This window comes from Salmo trutta, chromosome 37 (assembly GCF_901001165.1).
Source record: "Salmo trutta chromosome 37, fSalTru1.1, whole genome shotgun sequence".
In the NCBI taxonomy this organism is placed as follows: domain Eukaryota; kingdom Metazoa; phylum Chordata; class Actinopteri; order Salmoniformes; family Salmonidae; genus Salmo; species Salmo trutta.
The window spans coordinates 28,805,470-28,830,534 of record NC_042993.1 but is presented as its reverse complement, the minus strand read 5'-3'; the positions used below and the strand labels follow the sequence as shown (position 1 = coordinate 28,830,534).

At 40.8% G+C, this 25,065-nt stretch overlaps 1 non-coding gene across 1 annotated transcript; it reads right to left on the bottom strand.

The window, feature by feature from the left end:
* Positions 1-14,703: 14,703 nt before the first annotated feature.
* trnaa-cgc (transfer RNA alanine (anticodon CGC)) lies at positions 14,704-14,779 on the bottom strand. The gene has a single exon. It is a non-coding gene; the product is annotated as a tRNA-Ala (tRNA).
* Positions 14,780-25,065: the final 10,286 nt, after the last annotated feature.

Below are 25,065 nucleotides of genomic sequence, written 5' to 3'. Positions count from 1 at the left end.
CGGCGCTCTGCTCTACTTTATGCAAATTTCACGTTGCCACCACAGCGGTTAACCAAGCAGGTGAGTAGTAGAAGATTGCTCATGAAACACAGTTCAGCCTGTCATTAGTTCTGGGTAAGCGCAACAAAAAAGATGGAGGAAAGCAAATCACTGCTATGTCTGGTTTTCCAATTCTATATGATTTGTCTTTGCTAAAAAACAAACGTCCTCTCACTGTTAACTGTGTTTATTTTCAGCAAACTTAACATGTGTAAATATTTGTATGAACAAGATTCAACAACTGAGACATAAACTGAACAAGTTCCACAGACATGTGACTAACATAAATTGAATAGTGTGTGCTGAACAAAGGGGGAGGTCAAAATCAAAAGTAACAGTCAGTATCTGGTGTGGCCACCAGCTGCAATAAGTACTGCAGTGCATCTCCTCCTCATGGACTGCACCAGATTTGCCAGTTCTTACTGTGAGATGTTACTCCACTCTTCCACCAAGGCACCTGCAAGTTCCCAGACATTTCTGGGGAGAATGGCCCTAGCCCTCACCCTCCGATCCAACCGATCCCAGACGTGCTCAATGGGATTGAGATCCGGGCTCGTCGCTGGCCATGGCAGAACACTGACATTCCTGTCTTGCAGGAAATCACGCACAGAACAAGCAGTATGGCTGGTGGCATTGTCATGCTGGAGGATTATGTCAGGATGAGCCTGCAGGAAGGGTACCACATGAGGGAGGAGAATGTCTTCCCTGTAATGTACAGCGTTGAGATTACCTTGCCTTACAACAGGCCTACAAGCCCTCAGTCCAGCCTCTCTCAGCCTATTGCGGACAGTCTGAGCACTGATGGAGGGATTGTGCGTTCCTGGTGTAACTCGGGCAGTTGTTGTTGCCATCCTGTACCTGTCCCGCAGGTGTGATGTTCGGATGTACCGATCCTGTGCAGGTGTTGTTACACATGGTCTGCCACTATGAGGACGATCAGCTGTCCGTCCTGTCTCCCTGTAGTGCTGTCTTAGGCGTCTCACAATATGGACATTGCAATTTATTGCCATGGCCACATCTGCAGTCCTCATGCCTCCTTGCAGCATGCCTAAGGCAGGTTCACGCAGATGAGCAGGAACCCTGGGCATCTTTCTTTTTGGTGTTTTTCAGAGTCAGTAGAAAGGCCTCTTTAGTGTCCTAAGTTTTCATAACTGTGACCTTAATTGCCTACCGTCTGTAAGCTGTTAGTGTCTTAATGACCGTTCCACAGGTGCATGTTCATTAATTGTTTATGGTTCATTGAACAAGCATTGGAAACAGTGTTTAAAACCTTTACAAAGAAGATCTGTGAAGTTATTTGGATTTTTACAAATTGTCTATGAAAGACAGGGTCCTGAAAAAGGGACGTTTCTTTTTTCTGCCGAGATTAGAATTCAGAAACAAAATCAATGGCATGGAGGAGGATTGCAGAGATTGTTGGTGTTGATGATGGGTGAAGAGGGATTTGCGCAATGTTTGCTTGTGGTGCTAGCTACCTATGAACATCAAGCAACCTTAACCTCAAAACTGTGATCAAAGCCACCATTTGTGAATGTGTTGAGTAAATTAAATTGTGAAATGTGCCCACCAAAGGACAGAAATCACCAGTAACACACATAACATTGTAAATGAAACACTAACCATTCATTTCCCATGTAATATGCTATCAATTGGATTATGGTATCTTAACATTATGATTGTCATATATTTTAGCTTATTGCTCTTTCATTATACTTGTGTCATGACTGATGGTTATAGCTTACTTCCTGTAAAATACATAGGTCTACATGAACATGAATGGGTACTTTGGGTAAAGGAAATTGTGGCTTTGCAAATATATCTTTACTCATCTTCAACACCAATATCTCTGCAATCCTCTATGTCACTGACCTTCTTTTAAATGTAACCTTTATTTAACTAGGCAAGTCAGTTAAGAACAAATTCGTATATACAATGACGGCCTACACCGGCCAAACCCGGACGACGCTGGGCCAATTGTGCGCCGCCCTATGGGACTCCCAATCACGGCCGGTTGTGATTCAGCTGGATTCAAACTAGGGTGTCTGTAGTGACACGTCTAACACTGAGATGCAGTGCCTTAGACCGCTGCGCCACTCGGGACCCCTTCTGATTTGTTCTCTGTATTTTAAAATAATCATTGGCAAATAAACACGCCCTATGTCACATTATTTTCATTTTTTATATTTTTCATTAACCTATGAATTGCCAGCTCCTTATTTCCAGGTACAGTACTGTACCTAGAATATAAGGGTTGGATTTGCATAAACAATTTCATGTCAGAAATCAGGTTTATGGTTAGCCTGATATACATGATCTACTTCTGTCATTTGAAATGGAGAACATATAGCTAGCTCATCAATATGCAAATGATGTGTGAGTTTAGCTATTCTCTGCTTCAGATGTACAATGACAAGGGGCACATTGATTGCACATGCCCATTAGGCCAGTTATGCCATCATACTGTAGGCCTATGGCTGCACTGGTGATGCATATCACTATGATAAGCTGCAAAATGGGTTCACATGGCTGATATCCTGAGACATAGTGATAATCAAATAAAACTGATTGGAGATCTCACAACTGGACAAAAAGGTCATGTTCATTTGAGAAAGCAACACAGAAAGACAAATTAGAGACCGATACCCTTCACACCTTCTTATTGCAAAATTGTGATCTGTGATGAATGAACATTGACACTAGTTCATCATGAAATGTTTTTAAGTTAACAATTAAAACAAGTTTAAACACTTCATTCACTTCAATGAATCAAAATATAATTTGAAAATGTACAAATCATCTAACTTGTTTGTAAATGTTAGACATCGTAGTAAAGAGGCTGTTATTTCTAAAGCATAATTTTTTGGGAACAGAAACATCCCTACCAAAGATGGCCAAACTTGATCCACTCCCTAATCTTCATGGGTGAGCAGACTTCTATTCCAGCCCAGCAATAATACACATTATTATCAACTCATTAGGTTTGATAAGTTGAATCAGGTGTGTTAGCGCTGGGCTGGAATAGAAGCCTGCACACTTGGCATACCTCCAAGAGAAGTATTGGCCTGCTACAGTTGCAATACGTTTGTAGCCGACATTGTGTGTTATATACAACATTTGCTAACATAAGTACACAAACAACCCATGGCATACAAGGATGTGCCAGCAGTTTATTGGGACATTCACTGGGACCTCTTCATCTGCAGACAGGCTTTCGCAGCTCCCCATATCTGAGGACAAACTTTAAAAAAACAGGCTTCAATTTATTACAATTAGACAGCCCTATTATCTCTCTGTCTTCGTAGTTTTCCTCTCTAGAGACTAAAACTGGAGAATATTTTCATGTCATCCCACAACCTGCCCTATCTAACTACTACACCTACTCAGTGGCGACTCGTCATTCACGGCAGGTGGGGCAAATACCCACCTGTTTTTGTTGCCTGTTTTGCATGTTATTTTGGCATTAATACATGTCACGTATTAGTTTGCAAACAATGGAAAAAAAGAAAATCATTGAGTTGACAAACATGGTCTCTTTTATGCTTTCTTTAGTAAGGCATGTCCAAAATACAGGTGTTTCAGTCTAGCTCAGTGCTTTCTGCAGTGGTGGGACAGCTAGCAGAAAATACAGAGCATAGGGGTTGGTAATGTTCTCTAGTTGTGCCATGATTGGTTCATTGTTCTGTCAGTCATGGGGACACTACATAACCACAAAATCTACGGGGAGAGCAAAAATCAGTCAAGCCCCTTGGCTGCTGCCACAGCGTTATATTAGAAGTACCCATCCAAAAAGGCTCAAGGTCATTGGCCACAGATGAAATTATCTACCGTAGCTTTGATTGGACTGATCATCTCAACATCATACTTTCAAAATCTTAGCTAGCAAGCTAGACAAGCAGTCATCATCATGAATCACGTTGACAATCTACTGGCAAAACCTTTCAATCCTTGTGATGTGAACAGAAATCATAGATAAAACGTATCGGTGTTCATCGGCCATTGGACATAAACGTTACACAACAAGTTGGAAATCGCAAATTCAACAATGAGTGGTTTGGAGGGAATCAGTGGCTAACTGCAAGTGTTACAAAGCAATCACTAGCCTGCAATTCAGTGGAGTGGGTGTGTGGTCCAAGTCTGGGTTTAAGGATCTCTTTTCCAAGCTTAAAAGGATAAACATTAACATGCCATGGGCCAGAAAAGTTTTAATATATTGGCCGCGTTCAAAACAACTGGAAACTCAGAACTGGGAAATCTCAGACTTCAGTGAGTTCAAGACAACTGGGAACTCTGAAAATACGTTTTAAATGGTCATCCAACTCGGAATTCCAAGTCGGGAACTCTGGCCTCCTTCTAGAGCGCCGACCTGAATATCACTAATGTCATGATTCATGACCTCCCTTTGGCAGCAATAACCTCAACCAAACATTTTCTGTAGTTGCGGATCAGACCTGCACAACGGTCAGGAGGAATTTTGGACCATTCCTCTTTACAAAACTGTTTCAGTTCAGCAATATAATTGGGATGTCTGGTGTGAACGGCTCTCTTGAGGTCATGCCTCAGCATCTCAATTGGGTTGAGGTCAGGACTCTGACTGGGCCACTCCAGAAGGCATGTTTTCTTCTGTTGAAGCCATTATTTTGTTAATTTACTTCTGTGTTTTGGGTCGTTGTCCTGTTGTATCACCCAACTTCTGTTGAGCTTCAATTGAGGGACAGATAGCCTAACATTCTCCTGCAAAATGTCTTAATAAACTTTGGAATTAATTTTTCCGTCGATGATAGCAAGCTGTCCAGGCCCTGAGGCAGCAAAGTAGCCCCAAATCATGATGCTCCCTCCACCATAATTTACAGTTGGGATGAGGTTTTGATGTTGGTGTGCTGTGCATTTTTTTCTCCACACATAGTGTTGTGTGTTCCTTTCAAACAACTCAACTGTAGTTTCATCAGTCCACAGAATATTTTGCCAGTAGCGCTGTGGAACATCCAGGTGCACTTTTGAAAACATTTTGCAAATGGGTTTTTTGGACAGCAGTGGCTTCTTTCGTGGTGTCCTCCCATGAACACCATTCTCGTTTAGTGTTTTACGTATTGTAGACTTGGGAACAGGCCCAAATCCCCGTCATTTGCATGAAGAAAAGACGGAGAAAAAGGGGTCCGATGTTGGGCTGCCTTCTGAGAATTTGTAGGCTAGTGAATAAACCTCCACTACCATCCGTTGATATGCGATCAAGACTATCCTACCAACGGGACATAAAAAACTGTAATATCTTGTGTTTCACTGAGCCATGGCTGAACGACGACACAGATAATATAGAGCTGGCGGGATTTTCCATGCATCGGCAGAACAGAGAAGCTGCGTCTGGCAAGAGGAGCGGCGGGGGTGTGTGTCTTTTTGTCAATAACAGCTGGTGCGTGATTTCTAATATTAAAGAAGTCTTGAGGTATTGCTCGCCTGAGGTAGAGTACCTTATGATAAGCTGTAGACCACACTATCTACCAAGAGAGTTATCATCTATATTATTTGCAGCCATCTATTTACCACCACAAACCGATGCTGGCACTAAGACCACACTCAACGAGCTGTATAATGCCATAAGCAAACAAGAGAATACTCCTCCAGAAGCGGCGCTCCTAGTGGCCGGGGACTTTAATACAGTCAAACTTCAATTAGTTTTACCTCATTTCTATCAGCATGTCATATGTGCAACCAGAGGAATAAAAACTCTAGCCCACCTTTACTCAACACAGAGACGCATACAAAGCTCTCCCTCGCCCTCCATTTGGCAAATCTGACCATAATTCTAAAACAATCAACTATTTTACACCATTTTAAAGATAAATGGTAATAAATCTAACCACATTGTCCAATTTCAAAAAGGCTTTACAGCGAAAGCAAAACATTAGATTATGTTAGGAGAGTACATAGACACAAATAATCACACAGCCATTTTCCAAGCAAGCATATATGTCATATAAACCCAAACCATAGCTAAATGCAGCACTAATCTTTGATGATCTTCATCAGATGACACTCATAGAACATTATGTTATACAATACATGCATGTTTTGTTCAATCAAGTTCATATTTATATCAAAAAACAGCTTTTTACATTAGCATGTGATGTTCAGAACTAACATACACACCGAAAACGTCCGGTGAATTTACTAAATTACTCATGATAAACGTTCACAAAATACATAACAATTATTTTAAGAATTATAGATACAGAACTCCTTTATGCAATCGCGGTGTCAGATTTTCGGCGAAAGCACATTATACAATATTCTGAGTACATAGCTCGGCCATCACGGCTAGCTATTTTGACACCCACCAAGTTTGGGGCTCACTAAACTCAGAATTACTATTAGAAAAATGGGATTACCTTTGCTGTTCTTCGTCAGAATGCACTCCCAGGACTTCTACTTCAACAACAAATGTTTTGGTTCGAAATAATCCATAGTTATATTCAAATAGCTCCGTTTTGTTCGTGCGTTCAGGTCACTATCCGAAGGATGACGCGCGAGCGCATTTCATGATAAAAAATGTCAAAATATTCCATTACCGTACTTAGAAGCATGTCAAACGCTGTTTAAAATCAATTTTTATGCTATTTCTCTTTTAAAATAGCGATAATATTCCAACCGGGCAACGTTGTATTCATTCAAAGGCTGAAAGAAAAAAATGGAGAAGTCTCGTGAACGCGTATCTCAGTCTCACTGTCCCCAGGCTGACCACTTACAAATTCTGCTGCTGTTCTTTGCCCAGAGACAGCAGACACCCCATTCCACTTTCTGGTGGCTTTAGAGAGCCAATGGAAGCCTTAGAAAATGTCACGTTACAGCACAGATGCTGTATTTTCGATAGAGATGCAACAGAAGGACAACAAATTGTCAGACAGGGCACTTCCTGTATGGAATCTTCTCAGGTTTTGGCCTGCCATATGAGTTATGTTATACTCACAAACATCAATCAAACAGTTTTAGAAACTTTAGAGTGTTTTCTATCCAAATCTACTAATTAGTAGTAGTAACCAGATTAAATCGGGTACGTTTTTTATCCGGACGTGAAAATACTGCCACCTATCCCAAAGAAGTTAACAGCTTCTAAGACTGCTGAAGAATTTATCAAATGGCCACCTGGACTATTTACACTGCTGCTACTCGCTGTTTATTATCTATGCATAGTCACTTTACCTCTACTTACATTGTCACGACTTCCGCCAAAGTCGGCTCCTTTCCTTGTTTGGGCGGCGTTCGGCGGTCGACGGCACCGGCTTGCCATTGCCGCTCCAATTTTCATTGATCCATTTGTTTTGTCTTGTTCCCTGCACACCTGGTTTACATTCCCCAATCACACTGCATGTATTTATTCCTCTGTTCCCCCTCATGTCTTTGTGTGATATTGTTTGTGTTACGTGTTATTTGTGACGCGCCAGACTGGTGTTCTTATATTCCGTGTTGTACACGAGGTATGTTTATTTGTTAAACATATATTTTGTGACTGTTTGCGAGTTTTTGCACTTTTGCAAATTGGCTGGAGGTTTTGACGCAGTTGCGTCCGTCTGTTGGTTTCTCCTGCCTCAATAAAGTGTGCGCCTGTTCACAACCCTCTGCTCTCCTGCACCTGACTTCGCTACCAGTACGCACACCATTGACCTACATGTACAAATTACCTTGACTTATCTGTACCTCTGCACATTGACTCAGTACCGTTACCCCCTGAATATTGCCTATTTATTGTTATTTTATTGTGTTACTTTTGAGGTTTTGTTTACTTTATTTGGTAAATATTTTCTTAATTCTTTCTTGAACTGCATTGTTGGTTAAGGGCTTGTAAATAAGTATTTCACGGTAAGGTCTACACATGTTATATTCGGCGCATGTGACAAATAAAGTTACATTTGATTTAATAATACAGCGTTTTTTAACATTTAACATTAACATTTACTTAGCCTATTTACTAGAATAGGTTGAGCAGTCTGAAATCCTGGCACTCCATGTCCTTTCCAACGGTTCTCCTAAAAAACACTCTGTGCTCACATGAAAGAATACTGCCACTCCAAATTCGCTACATTCATTAAAATCACAATTTAACATTTGAATACTATTTGGTTTTGAAGTATTGAAACCAAACCATATGATTTGAATGAAAGTATTTTAATAAACATGAAAAGGTGAACGTAAGAAGCGCTCATCATTTCAAATAAGATACATGCAGGGTTGGGTTGGTTACTTTCTAAATGTAATCCGTTACAGTTACTAGTTAGCTGTTCAAAATTGTAATCAGTAACGTAACTTTTGGACAGGGTTGGGGAGTAACGGATTACAAAAAACTGATAACTGTAATATGTTAATTACCAGTAAAAATATTGTAAATTTGTCATATTGTAATCAGACAGATACTTTTGAAAAACGAGATGATTACTTGAAGGATTACTTTTAAATTCCAAAAGGATGTTTGCGGAAATGTTTTTTTTGACACTTCTCTGTTTTCTCAATGACATTCAAATCAGCATTGAAAAAAAGGCGCAAATTTAAGTTTGTTCCACCTAAGCGAATCTGACCACAAGTCAGAGCCCACTATGATGACACACAAAATGTGTTTGATCGATCGCGGGTAAAGCACAGGAATAGGCTTTTGTAGTCTACAGTCCAAGGTATGTCTTCCAATGGTGCCACTGCTGTCAGCATCCAAAGATTATCCAACTTGAATAAATACTTGGAGGTACGGATGACAGCATTGGTATAGTCTACGGCGATAGGGATATCACTTATTATTGATGTCTACATAGCTCATTGATGTGAATAACATACTAATAAACATACTTTCTGAATTTAAAAGTAATCCTCGAAGTAGTCATCTAGTTTTCTAAAAGTATCTGTAATCTGATTACAATATTTTTGCTGGTAAGGTAACGGATTACAGTTACTGTTTTTTGTAATCCCTTACATGTAACGGATTACATGTAATATATTACTTCCCAACCCTGGCTACATGTCATATTACACAGCATATAAACACTCTAAATAGGTCAGGAGCCAGACAGGGAGCCTAAGAGGAACGAAAATGTATTATTTAGGCTATATTATTTCAAGGCTTTAGCCTACAAACAAGTACATTATGAAGGATTTTCAAGTGGGACACACTAGGCTGGTAGGGAGTCATGGACATTAAGCGCTCAGCATTTAAACAACATTTCATTGTATTAAATCATTAGGCATATAGTCTATAAATTGGCTTATAGGCTGTGACTTACTTAGAATTAAATACAAATTAAACGAAAAATGCATTATTTGTCACGGGTGTCGTAGGGTTTAGATCAAGACGCAGTGGGAAAATGTATACTCATCTTCTTTTATACACAGCAACAATCTCCCACCAAATCCCATGACAAACACACTCCTAAATATAGGACCTTCAATCAGAGGCAACGATAGACAGCTGCCTCCAATTGAAGGCCCCAATCCCCATTACCAAAACATAGAAATACAAACACCTAGACAGAACATAGAAAAACTAACATAGAACAATAACCAAAACCCTGGACTAATAAATCAAATACCCCTCTACCTAAATACATAGCCCGAACCATATAAACCAAATACCCCCTCTACATGAACACATACACAAACACACCCTGAACCACATAAAACAAATACCCCCCTGCCACGTCCTGACCAAACTACAAGAACAAATAACCCCTTTACTGGCCAGGACGTGACATTATTAGGCTCAGTCTACAGCAGTGTCTGTGAGCAGGGGTTGAGTGGTCGGAAATCCCGCTCATCATACATGGAGTGGTGTTTACGCACGACCCGCCACATTCTTTCCAAGCGCTCTGCTAAAAACAGCTCCCCTCACAGGAAAAAAAACTGTGGCACCAAATTCGCTCCATTCATTAAAATCACATTTTAACCAACACCTATTTTTGTGACTACCTGGACCAACCGTTTGGTTTGAAGTATTGAAACCAAACTATATGATTGGAATGAAAAGTATCTTAATAAACATGAAAAGGGGAATGTAAGAAGCTCTCATCATTTGAAATAGGCGACACGTTATATTAAACTGCATATAAACTAAATAGGTCAGGAGCCAGACAGGGAGACTAAGAAGGAAGGAAAATGAATTATTTAGGCTATATTATTTCAATTATTTCAAGGCTATAGCCTACAAAGAAATACACTGTGAAGAATTTGCGAGTGCGACACTAGACTAGGGAGGGAGTCAGGGACATTAAGCGCTCAGCATTTAAACAACATTTCATTGTATTAAATCAGTATAGTATTTAAATTGCGTATATAGGCTGACTTACTTATAATTAAATACAAATTAAGCGAAAATGCCTTATTAGGCTCAGTCTACAGTGCCTTTGAATTCATTTTTAGAAACACCAGTTTGGCCTTAACCTGTGGCTTCACCCTCATGCGTTGGTGCCTGGAGAGCAGGCCAGAAACGGAGAATATCCCTTCCGCGTTTAAGCGCTGGGGATGCTAAACACCATTTTGGTCACTCTTGGCAGGCTGGGCAGGGATGCAGATATGTTTTTTTTCTATAGCTAGGCCTAAATGTTTTTTAGGTAAAAAATTGAATTGAAGCCAGTTTTTTTTATGTCCGTCCTCAGATATGGAGAGCTGCGTAAGCCTGTCTGCAGATGAAGAGGTCCCAGTGAATGTCCCAAGAAACTGCTGGCACATCCTTGTATGCCATGGGTTGTTTGTGTATTTATGCTAGCAAATGTTGTATATAACACACAATGTAGGCTACAAAAGTATTGCAACTGTAGCAGGCCAATACTTCTCCTGGAGGTATGCTGGGTGTGCAGGCTTCTGTTCCAGCCCAGCACTAACATCCCTGATTCAATTTATCAAACCTAATGAGATGACAATAATGTCTATTATTGCTGGGCTGGAATAGAAGTCTGCTCAGATCAGGTAATGGAGCTCTGGTGGCCACATCTGGTATGGACATTTTTTCACACTAAATTATTCTTCAGTTAAAATAGCCTACTTATGAAGATGTGTAACATTTACAAATAAGTTCGATTATTTGTACATTTTGAAATATATTTTGATTCATTCATTGAAGTGAAGTGTTTGAACTTGTTTTAATTGTTAACTTAAAAACATGATTCAAAATGAACTAGTGTCAATGTAAATTCATCACAGATCACAATTCTGCAATAAAAAGATGTGAAGAGTATCTGTCTCTAATATGTCTGTGTTTCTGTGTTGCTTTCGCAAATAAACATGGCCTTTTTATCCAGTTGGGAGCTTTCCAATCGGTTTTATTTGATTGTCACTGTCTCAGGATATCAGCCATGTGAATCAATATTGCAGCTTATCATAATGGCATGCATCACCAATGGAGCCAAGAGGCCTACAGTTTGATGGTATAACTGTGCAATCAAAGTGCCCCTTGTCATTGTACATCTGAAGCAGAGAATAGCTAAACTCACACATCATTTGCATATTGATGAGCTAGCTATATGTTCTCAATTTAAAATGATACCAGTAGATAATGTATATGAGGCTAACCATCAACCTGATTTTACATGATTTTTCCGACATAAAATTGTTTACTGCAAATCCAATACTTGCATTCTAGGTACAACACTGCACCTGAAAATAAGGAGCTGGCAATTTTTGGCCTAATTAAAAATATCAAAAAGCAAAATACCTTGTTTATTTTCTGAGAATGATTTTAGAATAAAAAGACAAAATCAGAAGGTCAGTGGCATGGAGGATTGCAGAGATATTGGTGTTGATGGTGGGTAAAGATATATTTGCAAAGCCACAATTTCCTTTACCCAAAGTACCCATTAATGTTCATGTAGACCTATGTATTTTACAGGAAGTGAGCTATAACCATCAGTCATGACAAAAGTATAATGAAAGAGCAATAAGCTATAATATATGAGAATCATAATGTTAAGATAATATAATCCAGTTGATAGTGTCGTGTCTTTGGCTATGCCGGATTAAGTGATATGACATGCTAACTTATAAAATGATTTCTCTGTAATTAATATTACCTGATTAAGCTAATCATGTAAATGTAATTAACTAGAAAGTCGGGGCACCACGGAAGAACGTTTATAGAGCTGTTATCTTCCGAATAAACTCTTAAAATACTTAGTAATATTTTACATCGATAGCAGTCAATATTAACCCTTAACTTATTTTCAGTCTCATAATGAAAGTTGTAAATTCTTGGTTATCTTCACGAACCCTGGCTAACAAGTTGAATCAGCAATACAAAATTGGGTTTAATTATTTATTTACTAAATACCTAACTAATCACACAGAATTACAAATACACAGAATACAATGATGTCATACAGAAAACGTCCTGGTGGACGGAACCTGGTTACACAAAGGAAAGGGGGTTGGGCTTGAATGAAAGAGCGGGAAGATTTAGGAACACAGAAACAGCAGCTATGCTATCGTAAATACATTATCTTATGCATTCTAAATTACCGCCCATTTGGAAAAGGAAAATGCAATAAATATTTACTCTGAGCTGCGCTTCGGTAGATTGGTCGTAGATGCTGGCCGGGTTGGCCAACAGATCTTCCTGTAGTGGAAGAATGTCAATGGTGGTAAATTGGATACGTGGTGGTATCTTCGTCTGGTTGTTAGACTGGATCCGTCGTCCGTCCTTTCCTAGCCCACGTTAGCAGCGGCTAACTCAACGGCTAGGAAGTATCACTTCTGTAGTGAATAAGCTCAAAGTTCATACCAGTTCATACCATAGCTCACGCCGAGGTTGGCTTAGTTCTGTCCTTGACATGTGTCCTTCTAACGTAGAGGCTGCAGACCTCCCGTACTGGAACACTGGTTATCTTTTCATCAAAGGCTTATATTTTTTTTCTTCTACTGTATCATTGATTGTATGTTGTTTTACTCCATGTGTAACTCTGTGTTGTTGTATGTTGTCAAACTGCTTTGCTTTATCTTGGCCAGGTCGCAATTGTAAATGAGAACTTGTTCTCAACTTGCCTACCTGGTTAAATAAAGGTGAAATAAAATAAAATAAAAAAATATAGTGGAGAGGGGAGAAGGAGGTGTTTCATCGTTTATAACCCGTCTCTTCACAGGGTTGGACCACTGATCGAGCAGGGCACTTTCCTTATGAAAACCCAATTCTCTCATTTGGAAGCTAAAATTACATTTAATCTCCTAACAAACAATTTCAATATCAAACATTTCAATTGCATAACAATTCCATGTGACTCTGATAACTAGAGGCTGTATACTTTCTCAGGTACAGTTTATGTCGTCCTGTCATCAATCATAATGTCTCAGATAACAATGAACTGACATACATACTCATTACGTTATCAAGCATATTTCCAACTGGTTTTATTATCAAAATATGGTTCCTTTCCCCATTTGTTTGATGTTCCTAGACTCTCTATATTTAACAGGACAGCAGTCCTTCAGTAGGGTCAGTAAGAGAGGGGAAGGGAGAAAGGTATTTATGGGGGGGGTCATAAACCTTACCCACAGGCCAACGTCATGACAGTCCCCCCATGTTGGGTTCAATCTTGCGATTAAACTGCATGTTGTAAACCAACATAGAAATGAACGTGGGTTGTCCTGGTTGTGGATCATCGTTGTGGTCCCCATCTGGCGGTCGACCCGGGTAGGGTGTCTGCAAATGAAGAAGTCCGCTCCAAGGCTGGGCAGCAGATGTCCAGTTGGTGGTTGCTATTGCAGTCCCCCCTCTGGTGGTCGACCCGGGTAGGGTCTCTGCAAATGAAGATGTCCGTTCCATGACTCGGCAGCGGATGTCCGGATTGGGATCGCCGTTCCGGACCCGTCGTCTGGTCGTCCAGACTGGAATATCTGGGCAGTAACTTAGGCAGATGTTAACAACGCACACACACTCATGAAATATATCATTACATTTCCTCCCAAATGAGCGGTGTTGTGGCACTAACTGATGGTTGTATGGGGGAGTTGTTTATGGCTCTATCACTTTCTATGTGCCAAAGAAAATGAAACAAAATGAATGAAAGCATAAACAAAACAAAATATAGTTATGCCACCTTAATCATCTAATTGGACTGTATTCTATCTACGTCCATGGTCTTGGCAAAATGACCCTATCATGGCATTGTCTAATGTCATATCTAGGCTTTCCTAATTTGCGGGGTGGCGCTTAGGGTACTATCCTAAGTTGACAACTATAGTATAAGTCTACAGCTGTAAGGCACTAGTTTTGGGCAGTCTACAGGATGACCTATGGACTTCTGGTTAGAAAACTGGTGAGTGCTGTAGAGTCAAAGGCCTAGAAGTAAATGTTCAACTTTACTAAGGGTTATTGTTGCCATTTGTTTTGGAGGTGGACAAGTCCACTGGACTTCCTTTACGACCAGTGTGGTACACCTCAGAACTATCTTAGATGTGTTCTAAGATAATCCCCGTCTAGGGGCCTGTCTGCTCCTCACTGTTCTCATAGGGGAGTTTACAACTAGATTTGACTTATGCTCTGGCGGCCTCGTACGGTGTTGTCCGTAGTCTCGACCCCCCCCCCGGCCTCGATGAGGCTCATTACATTTTTACATTTTAGTCATTTAGCAGACACTCTTATCCAGAGTGACTTACAGTAGTGAATGCATACATTTCATACATTTTTTTTTTTTTTTTTCCTGTGCTGGCCCCCCGTGGGAATCGAACCCACAACCCTGGTGTTGCGAACACCATGCTCTACCAACTGAGCTACAGGGAAGGCTGGGTCTGGGCTACTATTCCCCCCCTTTGTGTCTCGGGACCCCCCCACCAGCGGGTGGTGTTGGTGTCTGAGGCGCAAACGAAAAGGTCGGACCCTATGTACGAGTTGTCTGTGGCCGCGTTATTATGAGAATGGCTGTAACCTTTCAACCAAATCTCCTGGTGTTTGTGCTTCAACACCCTCAGTGGCTGTCGAGGTCTGTCAGTCACCACCGCGTCCGCGTGTGGCAACCTCTTCAGTACCTGCAAACTGAGACGAGGATATCGGTCTGTGATATCGCAAAGTGTTTCACCAGTGGGAGTCATCGGGTCAGTTGCTGGACTGACGCCATTAGTGTCATTGTAAAGGGTGACAGTCCCCAACAAAGCAGAAGGTGTATCATCGGAAGCAGAGTGTACTCTGCGCATCAATGTTTTTCTTGCTGAGACGGCCGCAGTGCTTGCGGAAGTGTCCGAAGGGCAAGAGAAGTTCATCTCAACTACCGTATTGCACGACTGCAAGAAGGAGGGAAGTTGCTCATTCACAGAGACAGCTGGCTCGAAATCATGAAAAGAATGGTCAATCAGATTGGCTGATGGAATGTGTCGAGATATCGTAATATCTCCTTGGATCGGATTCTGCACCAAGAGGTTTCTAAACGTCTTTTTCCCAAGGGGTGCTTTTGACAGATACCCCTCGTGAATGACTGCATTGCAGCTAGCGTTAGGGGAAGACAGTGTGGTCAGTGGAGAAGGCACTGTGGCCTGTGACCATACCTGGTTGGTTTTCCAATCCATCAATGGGAGTAACCGATCCATCAAGTCTGCTCCAAGTAGCAGGGTTACAGTTTCGAGGCTGGTAACATACACAGGGTGAACGAGCGATACGTCCTGGAAGTGTAGTTTCAGCATGACTCTCAATGTGAGAGGCGAGGTAGTCTGAGTGACCCCTCGAAGTGTAGTGTCGCATCGTTCCACTTTTAACCAACGTTTAGTTGGCTTCAAAGCCCTTTTGAGATCATCAAACAATGTTTGAGAGATGAGTGATATTGTCGCACCCGAATCAATTAGTGCATGACAAGCTAAGCAGTCCTCCAGGACTGTTTCCAGGTATGGCCGTTTAGATTCGTGGTTAGTGGACATATTCCCCACAAAGTGGAGTGGTCGTTCGCAACGACGTGATGTGCCATGTCTGTTCCAGATGGAAGCAGATTGACTTTTCCGATTTTGAGTGGGCTTGGCTTTAACGAAGCGTTTGACCTTTATCTTCGCAACTTTTGTATCGGAGTCTATAGACAGAGCCCGGGGGCTTGTTTCTTGATCAAGCCGGCCCTGGATAGGGTCTTGAATGAGAGCGGGAGAAATTTGAACTTTAACGTCCATGCTATGGGTGTTAATTCCTGCGGACCTGGTGTCCGGTAATTCCCCGTCTAGTCCTTGTGACTTATCTTTGACCCTTTTCTCAAATTGTTCTAGCTTTAGTTCTTCACGTAGTGGAACTTCTGGAGAACATTGGTCTACGTTTTGATTGTCCTTCAACCCTTTGTTACCCTTGTGTTCTGACACTTTGTGTGGGTTGGGTGCAGGAACGTAGCGAACGGGTCGATTGTAGCGGTAGTCGTTTTGAAGGCGACGTACTTAACAGTTATTTCGACCGCGGCGGTTATTGGAATCATGGTTTCGTGGTAGAAACTGTTGTTGTGCGTCATCTCTCGACGCTCCAATACCTGATAATGCACCCTCTAACTGGAGTGAGTGCTCCTGGTCAAACTTCAAAACCGAGTGGTCAGGGCTCTTAGTGTTGCGAGCTTTTGATGCCTCAAAAGCTGTGCTTGCAAGCTCTCTGAGTTGTAAGATAGGCAAGCCAACGTGGGCTGCAGGGCCCAAGTAGGTAATGAAGGTGGGATACATGTTCGACAGAAACATTTGTTTGAATGGTAACAGCTCTTCCATTCCTGTTTCCGTGAGTAGGCCAAAGTAAGCTGAACGAAGCCTATGATAGAAAGCTTGTGGGTGTTCGTTCCGAGCTTGTTTGACCATGTTAGCCAGTGAGCTATCGTGTTTGCGAGTCGCAGAACCACTGAATTCTAATTTCAAAGCTGTGGCAAGTTTAGCGTGGTCATTTAGCACGTGTTGCTGTTGTAGGCGAATGAACCTCGTCACGTGTCTATTCGACGTTCGCTTCAACAGGTAAACCCTGTCAGAACCCGTAGCGTTCGGGTAGCCATCCAACGCGTCCTCTATGTCAGCTAGGAACGTCTCAGTATCGTTTGGCTGACCTGGAACGGGGTCAAAGGTGGGGAAATTCTTAACGAGTTTGTCAAGGTATTCCGCGCCAAGCGGGCGGAGAGGGTTGGCTTCATCCTGTGGAGAAATTGGGGCCGAAAGGCCAAGAGGAGAAGCCAAGCTTTGGCTTTGTTGGCCAAGAGGCTCCATATTACTCAGTGCCGAATGGCCAAGAGGAGAAGACTGAGGGACACATGATGGAGGCAATGTCTGAAATCTAACGTCTTCACTCCTTTGAGTACCGGACTCCGGTTGCTTGGATGGGTAGTCATGCTGTAGAGCGTGACCATTCTGGACTTCCTCCAGATGGTACCTAAGGGTGGTCTTCTGCTGCATTGCAGAGTCCACTTGAGCGCTTAGAGTACCAATTTTGGATACGTGAGTGTCACACCTGCTCCTTTCGGTCTCAAACTTATCTGTCATGGTTTGCAGATAGAGGTCTCGAGTACGGAGCGAGAGATTCGGTGATGAGATTTCCTCTGCTTGCTTAGAAATCAATATTTCCATCCTCATCACCTGAGTTCTCTCATCATTCATTTGGTCAGCAACTTCAATAAGTTCTGCTGATTTATCATCCAACTTTGTCACTGTGTTCATTAACTGATCGTCTTTGGTCTGCAGCGCTTTGAGGAGCACTGTGTTATTTTGAGTAACATTCAACAAAACAGCATGCATGTTGTCAAGTTGAGCGCTCCTGTTTGTAGATAACTCTTCAGATTTATCTAGTTTGGCGTGGACATCATCGTATTTAGTTTTGGCTAAATCGAGTTGTTCCTGTAGGATATGATTTTGTTGAAGAGCTTGTGCTCGTTCATCGTCATAAGTATTTGAAATTACTTTTAATTGTTCCGATTTCAAACGCAGTTCCTCGACTAGCAGAATGTTTTCATTTCCTGCTTTTGTCAATAGTTGCTCAGTTCTCTCCACCTGTGCCCTCATGTTAGCCATGTCTTGCGCGTGCTTCAGCTGTGCACTGTGGTATTGGATCGATGCCAACCTTTGATGGCGATACATAAGTGCTAAAGTGGAGAGAACCGTCACAAAGCCTGTGTTTGATGGTTGATTTTGGACAGCGTTCGCAATTTCGGCTGATTTTTCACTAATGGCATAATTAGGGTTGGTATCGCTGCTGAGGTCAGAGATCAATCCTTTTATGGGTGGAGGTTCCCTAATTAGCGGAGGAGTGGTGACCACCTCCTTTGGTAGCTTGCACATTATTAGAAAAATTTAGAGGAAAAATGTTCCTATTTTATTCAATGTTTGGGTTGGAATTCATTGGAAGCTGCAAAGACAAGTTTAATCTATTTATAGATGTTGACAAACCATCAGTACTCTACCAGTAATGTGGAAGTTGGGTGTGAATGAATTTGCAAAAGCAAATTGAATTAATTAATCAATGCCAATGATTAATCCTACCTGGGTATTAAACTTGAATTAACCTGAGGTTGCTTCATCCAGGTTAATATGGGATGTTTAAAAGTGTCTCATTTGATTGCAAGAACATTAAGGTTTGTTCAACAATTTAACTTATTAAATTGAATGAGATGATAATCCATACAATCTCCATTGATTGGATATCATAAGTGTAAACAGTAGATTAAATGTTGGGAACACTTCCCACCATGGTACACTTCTTCCTTGGGCCGAAGCCACATGGGATTCCCGCTGGGGCGGGACTTCTGTCAGTACTGGATTACTGAATGGGTTTTACAAAAACCAAATTTTACTGATTGATCAATTTTAATGATAAATCAAACCTGTATAGGGTATTTGGGATTTAAACTTTAATTAACCTGAGGGGTTTATTCATCTAGGTTAATGTGGAAAAAAGATTACAATGTCTCATTTAGAAAACTCATCAATTTGGATATTTTTTTTTTAAAAGATCCACTTGAGAATGTAAATCTGGCAATTTCATTTATTAGTTCAATTGAATAAGACATCGATATCCGTCTGGATATCATGAGTAACGACTTGAGTGTCACCTGACTAATTATTTGAAGTAAAGTACTGGTGACTCTTCAGAGGTGAGTCTGCTGGCACACGTTGAAATCCAACTCAAGTCGGATGAATTACAATGTGGCACAAACAAAATGGCTGTTTTCCCTTTTGTTAGCTTAGCATCTCGAGCAAGCTAATGCTACTTTATGCCTGAAAAATGCTCAACATAGGATTCCCTTGGCAAGGGAAAGGTTTTACTTATAACGTATTATGTTCAAACCCTTTTCGGCGATATTTGACGATGTTTTAACCGGAACTCGCGGTAAACAACAAAATGCACCGTGGTCTACTCGCATTGAAACGCGAGAGACAGCTGGTCAAGCTAATCTCTCCTAAATTTCAATCGGCTGGCTCTTTGTCCTCGCTCGAGAAATTAATAATGACCTAGTCAACACGCGTCTGAAACGAGCGAGGCAGAAATAGCCCAGCGTTTGGCCAAACGCGCTATTTCTCAGATAGCTTTATCAGTCCTCCTACAGAACTGTATAGCTTATGCTCCCCACTGACTACCTCAGAGCACAACACGGAGGCGATTCTCCAGAGCACACACGCACCAATAATTCCGGTCTACAATTCCCATCATGTATATAATAAACTTGGTATATTATGTAATCTGCTTTTCAATTTTATATATACTGAATCAAAATGAAAGCTTCATCCTATTTTAGATTCCTCGCACGGGGGCTCCATTATGTTATCGAAATTACCCAAACGTGCGGCCTAGTTTTAGAGTCCTCACAGGGGGCACCATTATGTCGTGTCTTCGGCTATGCCGGATTAAGTGATATGACATGCTAACTTATAAAATGATTTCTCTGTAATTAATATTACCTGATTAAGCTAATCATGTAAATGTAATTAACTAGAAAGTCGGGGCACCACGGAAGAACGTTTATAGAGCTGTTATCTTCCGAATAAACTCTTAAAATACTTAGTAATATTTTACATCGATAGCAGTCAATATTAACCCTTAACTTATTTTCAGTCTCATAATGAAAGTTGTAAATTCTTGGTTATCTTCACGAACCCTGGCTAACAAGTTGAATCAGCAATACAAAATTGGGTTTAATTATTTATTTACTAAATACCTAACTAATCACACAGAATTACAAATACACAGAATACAATGATGTCATACAGAAAACGTCCTGGTGGACGGAACCTGGTTACACAAAGGAAAGGGGGTTGGGCTTGAATGAAAGAGCGGGAAGATTTAGGAACACAGAAACAGCAGCTATGCTATCGTAAATACATTATCTTATGCATTCTAAATTACCGCCCATTTGGAAAAGGAAAATGCAATAAATATTTACTCTGAGCTGCGCTTCGGTAGATTGGTCGTAGATGCTGGCCGGGTTGGCCAACAGATCTTCCTGTAGTGGAAGAATGTCAATGGTGGTAAATTGGATACGTGGTGGTATCTTCGTCTGGTTGTTAGACTGGATCCGTTGTCCGTCCTTTCCTAGCTCACGTTAGCAGCGGCTAACTCAATGGCTAGGAAGTATCACTTCTGTAGTGAATAAGCTCAAAGTTCATACCAGTTCATACCATAGCTCACGCCGAGGTTGGCTTAGTTCTGTTCTTGACATGTGTCCTTCTAACGTAGAGGCTGCAGACCTCCCGTACTGGAACACTGGTTATCTTTTCATCAAAGGCTTATATAGTGGAGAGGGGAGAAGGAGGTGTTTCATCGTTTATAACCCGTCTCTTCACAGGGTTGGACCACTGATCGAGCAGGGCACTTTCCTTATGAAAACCCAATTCTCTCATTTGGAAGCTAAAATTACATTTAATCTCCTAACAAACAATTTCAATATCAAACATTTCAATTGCATAACAATTCCATGTGACTCTGATAACTAGAGGGTGTATACTTTCTCAGGTACAGTTTATGTCGTCCTGTCATCAATCATAATGTCTCAGATAACAATGAACTGACATACATACTCATTACGTTATCAAGCATATTTCCAACTGGTTTTATTATCAAAATATGGTTCCTTTCCCCATTTGTTTGATGTTCCCAGACTCTCTATATTTAACAGGACAGCAGTCCTTCAGTAGGGTCAGTAAGAGAGCTGAAGGGAGAAAGGTATTTATGGGGGGGGGTCATAAACCTTACCCACAGGCCAACGTCATGACAATAGCATATTACATGGGAAATTCATGCTTTCTGTATCATTTACAATGTTATGTGTGTTACTGGTGATTTCTGTCCTTTGGTGGGCACATTTCACAATTTCATTTACTCAACACATTCACAAATGGTGGCTTTGATTACAGTTTTGAGGTTAAGGTTGCTTGATGTTCATAGTTAGCTAGCAGCACAAGCAAATATTGTCGTGCAAATTTCTCTTCACCCATCACTAACACCAACAATCTCTGCAATCCTCCTCCATGCCATTGACCTTATGATTTTGTCTCTGTATTCTAGCAAAGCAAAATCATATAGAATTGGAAAACCAGACACAGCAATGACTGGTGGGCTCCCTAGTGGCGCAGCAGTCTAAGCCACTGCATCTCAGTGCTAGAGGTGTCACTACAGACACCCTGGTTTGAATCCAGGCTGTATCACAACTGGCTGTGATTGGGAGTCCCATAGGGCAGTGCACAATTGGCCCAGCGTTGTCCGGTGTAGGCCGTCATTGTAAATAAAAATGTGTTCTTAACTGGGGTGGCAGGTAGCCTAGTGGTTAGAGTGTTGTGCCAGTAACCAAAAGTTTGCTGGATCAAATCCCTGAGCTGACAAGGTAAAAATCTGTCGTTCTGCCCCTGAACAAGGCAGTTAACCCACTGTTGGCCGTCATTGCAAATACGAATTTGTTCTTAACTGACTTGCCTAGTTAAATATAGGTTAAAAACTGACTGGTCTAGTTATACAAAAAACATGTCTGGCTTTCTTCCATCTTTTCTGGTTTCGCTTGGCCGGAAATAATGACAGGCGGAACTATGTTTCATGAAAGGAAGATTTTCAAGCAAACATCTAGTCCTCACCTGATTGGTTAACGGCAGCTGTGGCGTGCAATTTGCATAAACTATAGCAGAGCTGACTTTTTTCTATCGCTCCGCTCTCCTTCCCACAATCCCCTGCGCATTGCTCTGCGTGCTCCCGTTGAAAATGATTGGGTGCGGAACTTCGTTTGTTTGTCGAGTGTGGAAGTGGTGGAAACCGTCAGTCGCTATCATCTGGCCGCCACTGAAGTAAAAAGAGGACTAGAAACCCTATGGAAACGTTATTGAACAGCTTTTGTTGAAAGGAAATATGCCATCTGCGGTCATAAAGAGAGAAAGTAGTATTCAACATCTACCGAGAGAGCTAAATGGACCAGAAATAATTGGGCTCGTCGCACGGCTCCGAACAGTTTTCGACCATTTAATGCAAATAATCATTGGCCAGACAAAACTTTTATTCTAAAGTGTAAACAACATGTAAATGTATATGAGCAGCATTGTGCATATTGTTGCATTGGGAGAAAAAACTACACCAGGAAACACATTGAATATTGGCAGATGTTTATTATTAACTAGTAGGAAATTGTATCTTCACAAATCAGTAAACTGTTAGTCACTGTTTTTTTGGAATGCATGCTTTACACCATTTAACGAAATGAGGAAGTGAATAACAAATTCAACCAATCATCCCAGTTTCCTGAGGTGCCTGAGATACCTGAGCATATGGTTCAAGAGCCAAAGGTTTATGGCAGTAAACATTGACACATTCCTCAGTATAATAAATGCACATTCTTTGGAAATGACAGGCAACATCCCCCATAGATACCACACAACTGCATCAAATGGCCTATGATCACAAATTATGTAATAGCACAAAAATCATAAACATGACACAAGAGTCACTTGTGTACACAGTAGCCTATATGTTTTTCTGTGGTTTCCATGTAACCCTGAGGACATAATAATATACTCAGTCCTTTGCCTTTTAAGATAAATCTAACCCATCTAACAATCAACAATCAAATCACAATGTGACAACAACACATCAATGGGGAGTCAAAATAGGTTGAGGTAAAACAGTTTTGCTCAAACACACATGGTTCAAAAACAACTTTAGCTGTGCCATACAAGATACCAATTTAGCTAATATAGTTATTGAGGTACAACATAGCTTTGTTTACATTATATTCATTCAGTTTGGCACTTGCATTGCTTATTTCTATTAGTCCAGAACAGTAAAATAGTGTTATGATCTAAGCAATGACATCTGCAGAAATGAGTAATATTACTTTTCATCAGTCCACAGTGGAGAATGTGATAGATATTAGAGGGTGATACATTGTGAAACAACTCCGATGTAATTTAACCATCAGAGATGAGCAAAATGCACGTTGAGTGTGTGTCTCTTTTTTAATGAGAAGGGTTTAGGTCATTAGTGGCAATTAGCATTCATTGACATTCATACTGCAACATTTTCTAAACCCGGCAAGTACAAATGTTCATTTAAAAAACGTGAATCTTATTATACACAGGCGGTCTATGTGCGCTATAGTCCCCCACATGACTGAATCAATGGACATGTGCTTTCAACACGAGACAACCCCAATGTGTATAATACTACTAGCCCCAACCCCTTAATATGGTAACAATATTCTCATAAACTCCCCCATCAACAACGATTATAGAGGGAAAAATACAATAATAGAGGAATATTATAGGCCTGTCATGACCTATTATTATGTAGGGCAAAATAATAGAGAACATCAGCAGATGTGGTATTAGATATGTTGACAAAGTATAAGTATATAATATAGTGTGTAATAACTCATATAGTCTCACATGTCAAAACATTTTAAGACTAGTTTTAAGGACACGCTATGAATTTGTTTTATTCTTCATGATTAACTGCCATTTTAAAGCATTTTGTGCGGATTAGAGAAAAAGAGAGTTTTACTGTTATGCCGAGACATTCAAAACGACCCAGAGGTCCTCTACCGTTTTCCTGTCATGCACTTTGATTTGGCACCAGAACACTCCCTTGTCTTTCACTGCACACATACAACTAATATAGACAAACATTGCACCCCAATCCCATCCCTCCCCAACTCTCCTCCATTGCCCCTCCAAGCCTTCTAAATAAATCGGAAGTATTCCCTGAGTTTTCAGATTTGTGATTCCTGAGAGACGAGCCTGAGTGGAGGTTATATATACGTTTCGTTCACCTCCTACATTGTAAATAAAAATATAAAAATATGGAACGCATATTCATAAGATTAAACTGAATAGAATAGAATACAATAGTGCATCTCCTACATGATTAGTGCAAGAGTGACATTTGCATTGGTTTTCTCATAGATAAAAAGAGAAGATTCACAACACTGGAACGCTAATTGTGTGTAGCAGTAAATCATACAAGGCAAAGTAAAGAGAACAAAATTATTATTAAAAGGGTCATTATAAACTTTGTCAGATATTTTTAGACCACAAAAGTAGTCTTATGTCAAGATAAATCCACATCCTATGCCATTGGTGGTGTAGATCCAGCTATATGCCTCAACTCCAAATGAATGGAAAAGATAAGCACTGCATTTCCATTTTGGATTATGGCATAGCTGGATACAAAACTTGCCTGGGACATGGACTTATCTCAACAGGAGACCCCTTTGAGGTATCTGACAAACTTAGATTTTAGGTGTTACGTCCCTTTAAACTCAAACAGCATTGAACAAGATAAAGGCAGACACGAGTGGCTAAGATATCTGATGTCTAGTATGTCTAGTATGTCATGGAAAACCCACCACAGTTAACCTGGTCCTAGACCTGTTTATGTTTGGCGTAACAATGACCATAGGAGTTGGCAAGACAGCACAAACAGAGCTGGGACCAGGCTATCACGGAGTGACCTTAACCTGAATATGAGGAGAAGCTGCAGCGCAATTTAGATACAAATAAATAACAAGGACTATTTTAAAAAGGCTTCATAATAATTCTAAGTATATATTAATTGGATGTTAGAGGTCTGTCTTTCAGCTTCTCCTGTAAAACGGGAGTAAAGGCTGATTGGCTTAG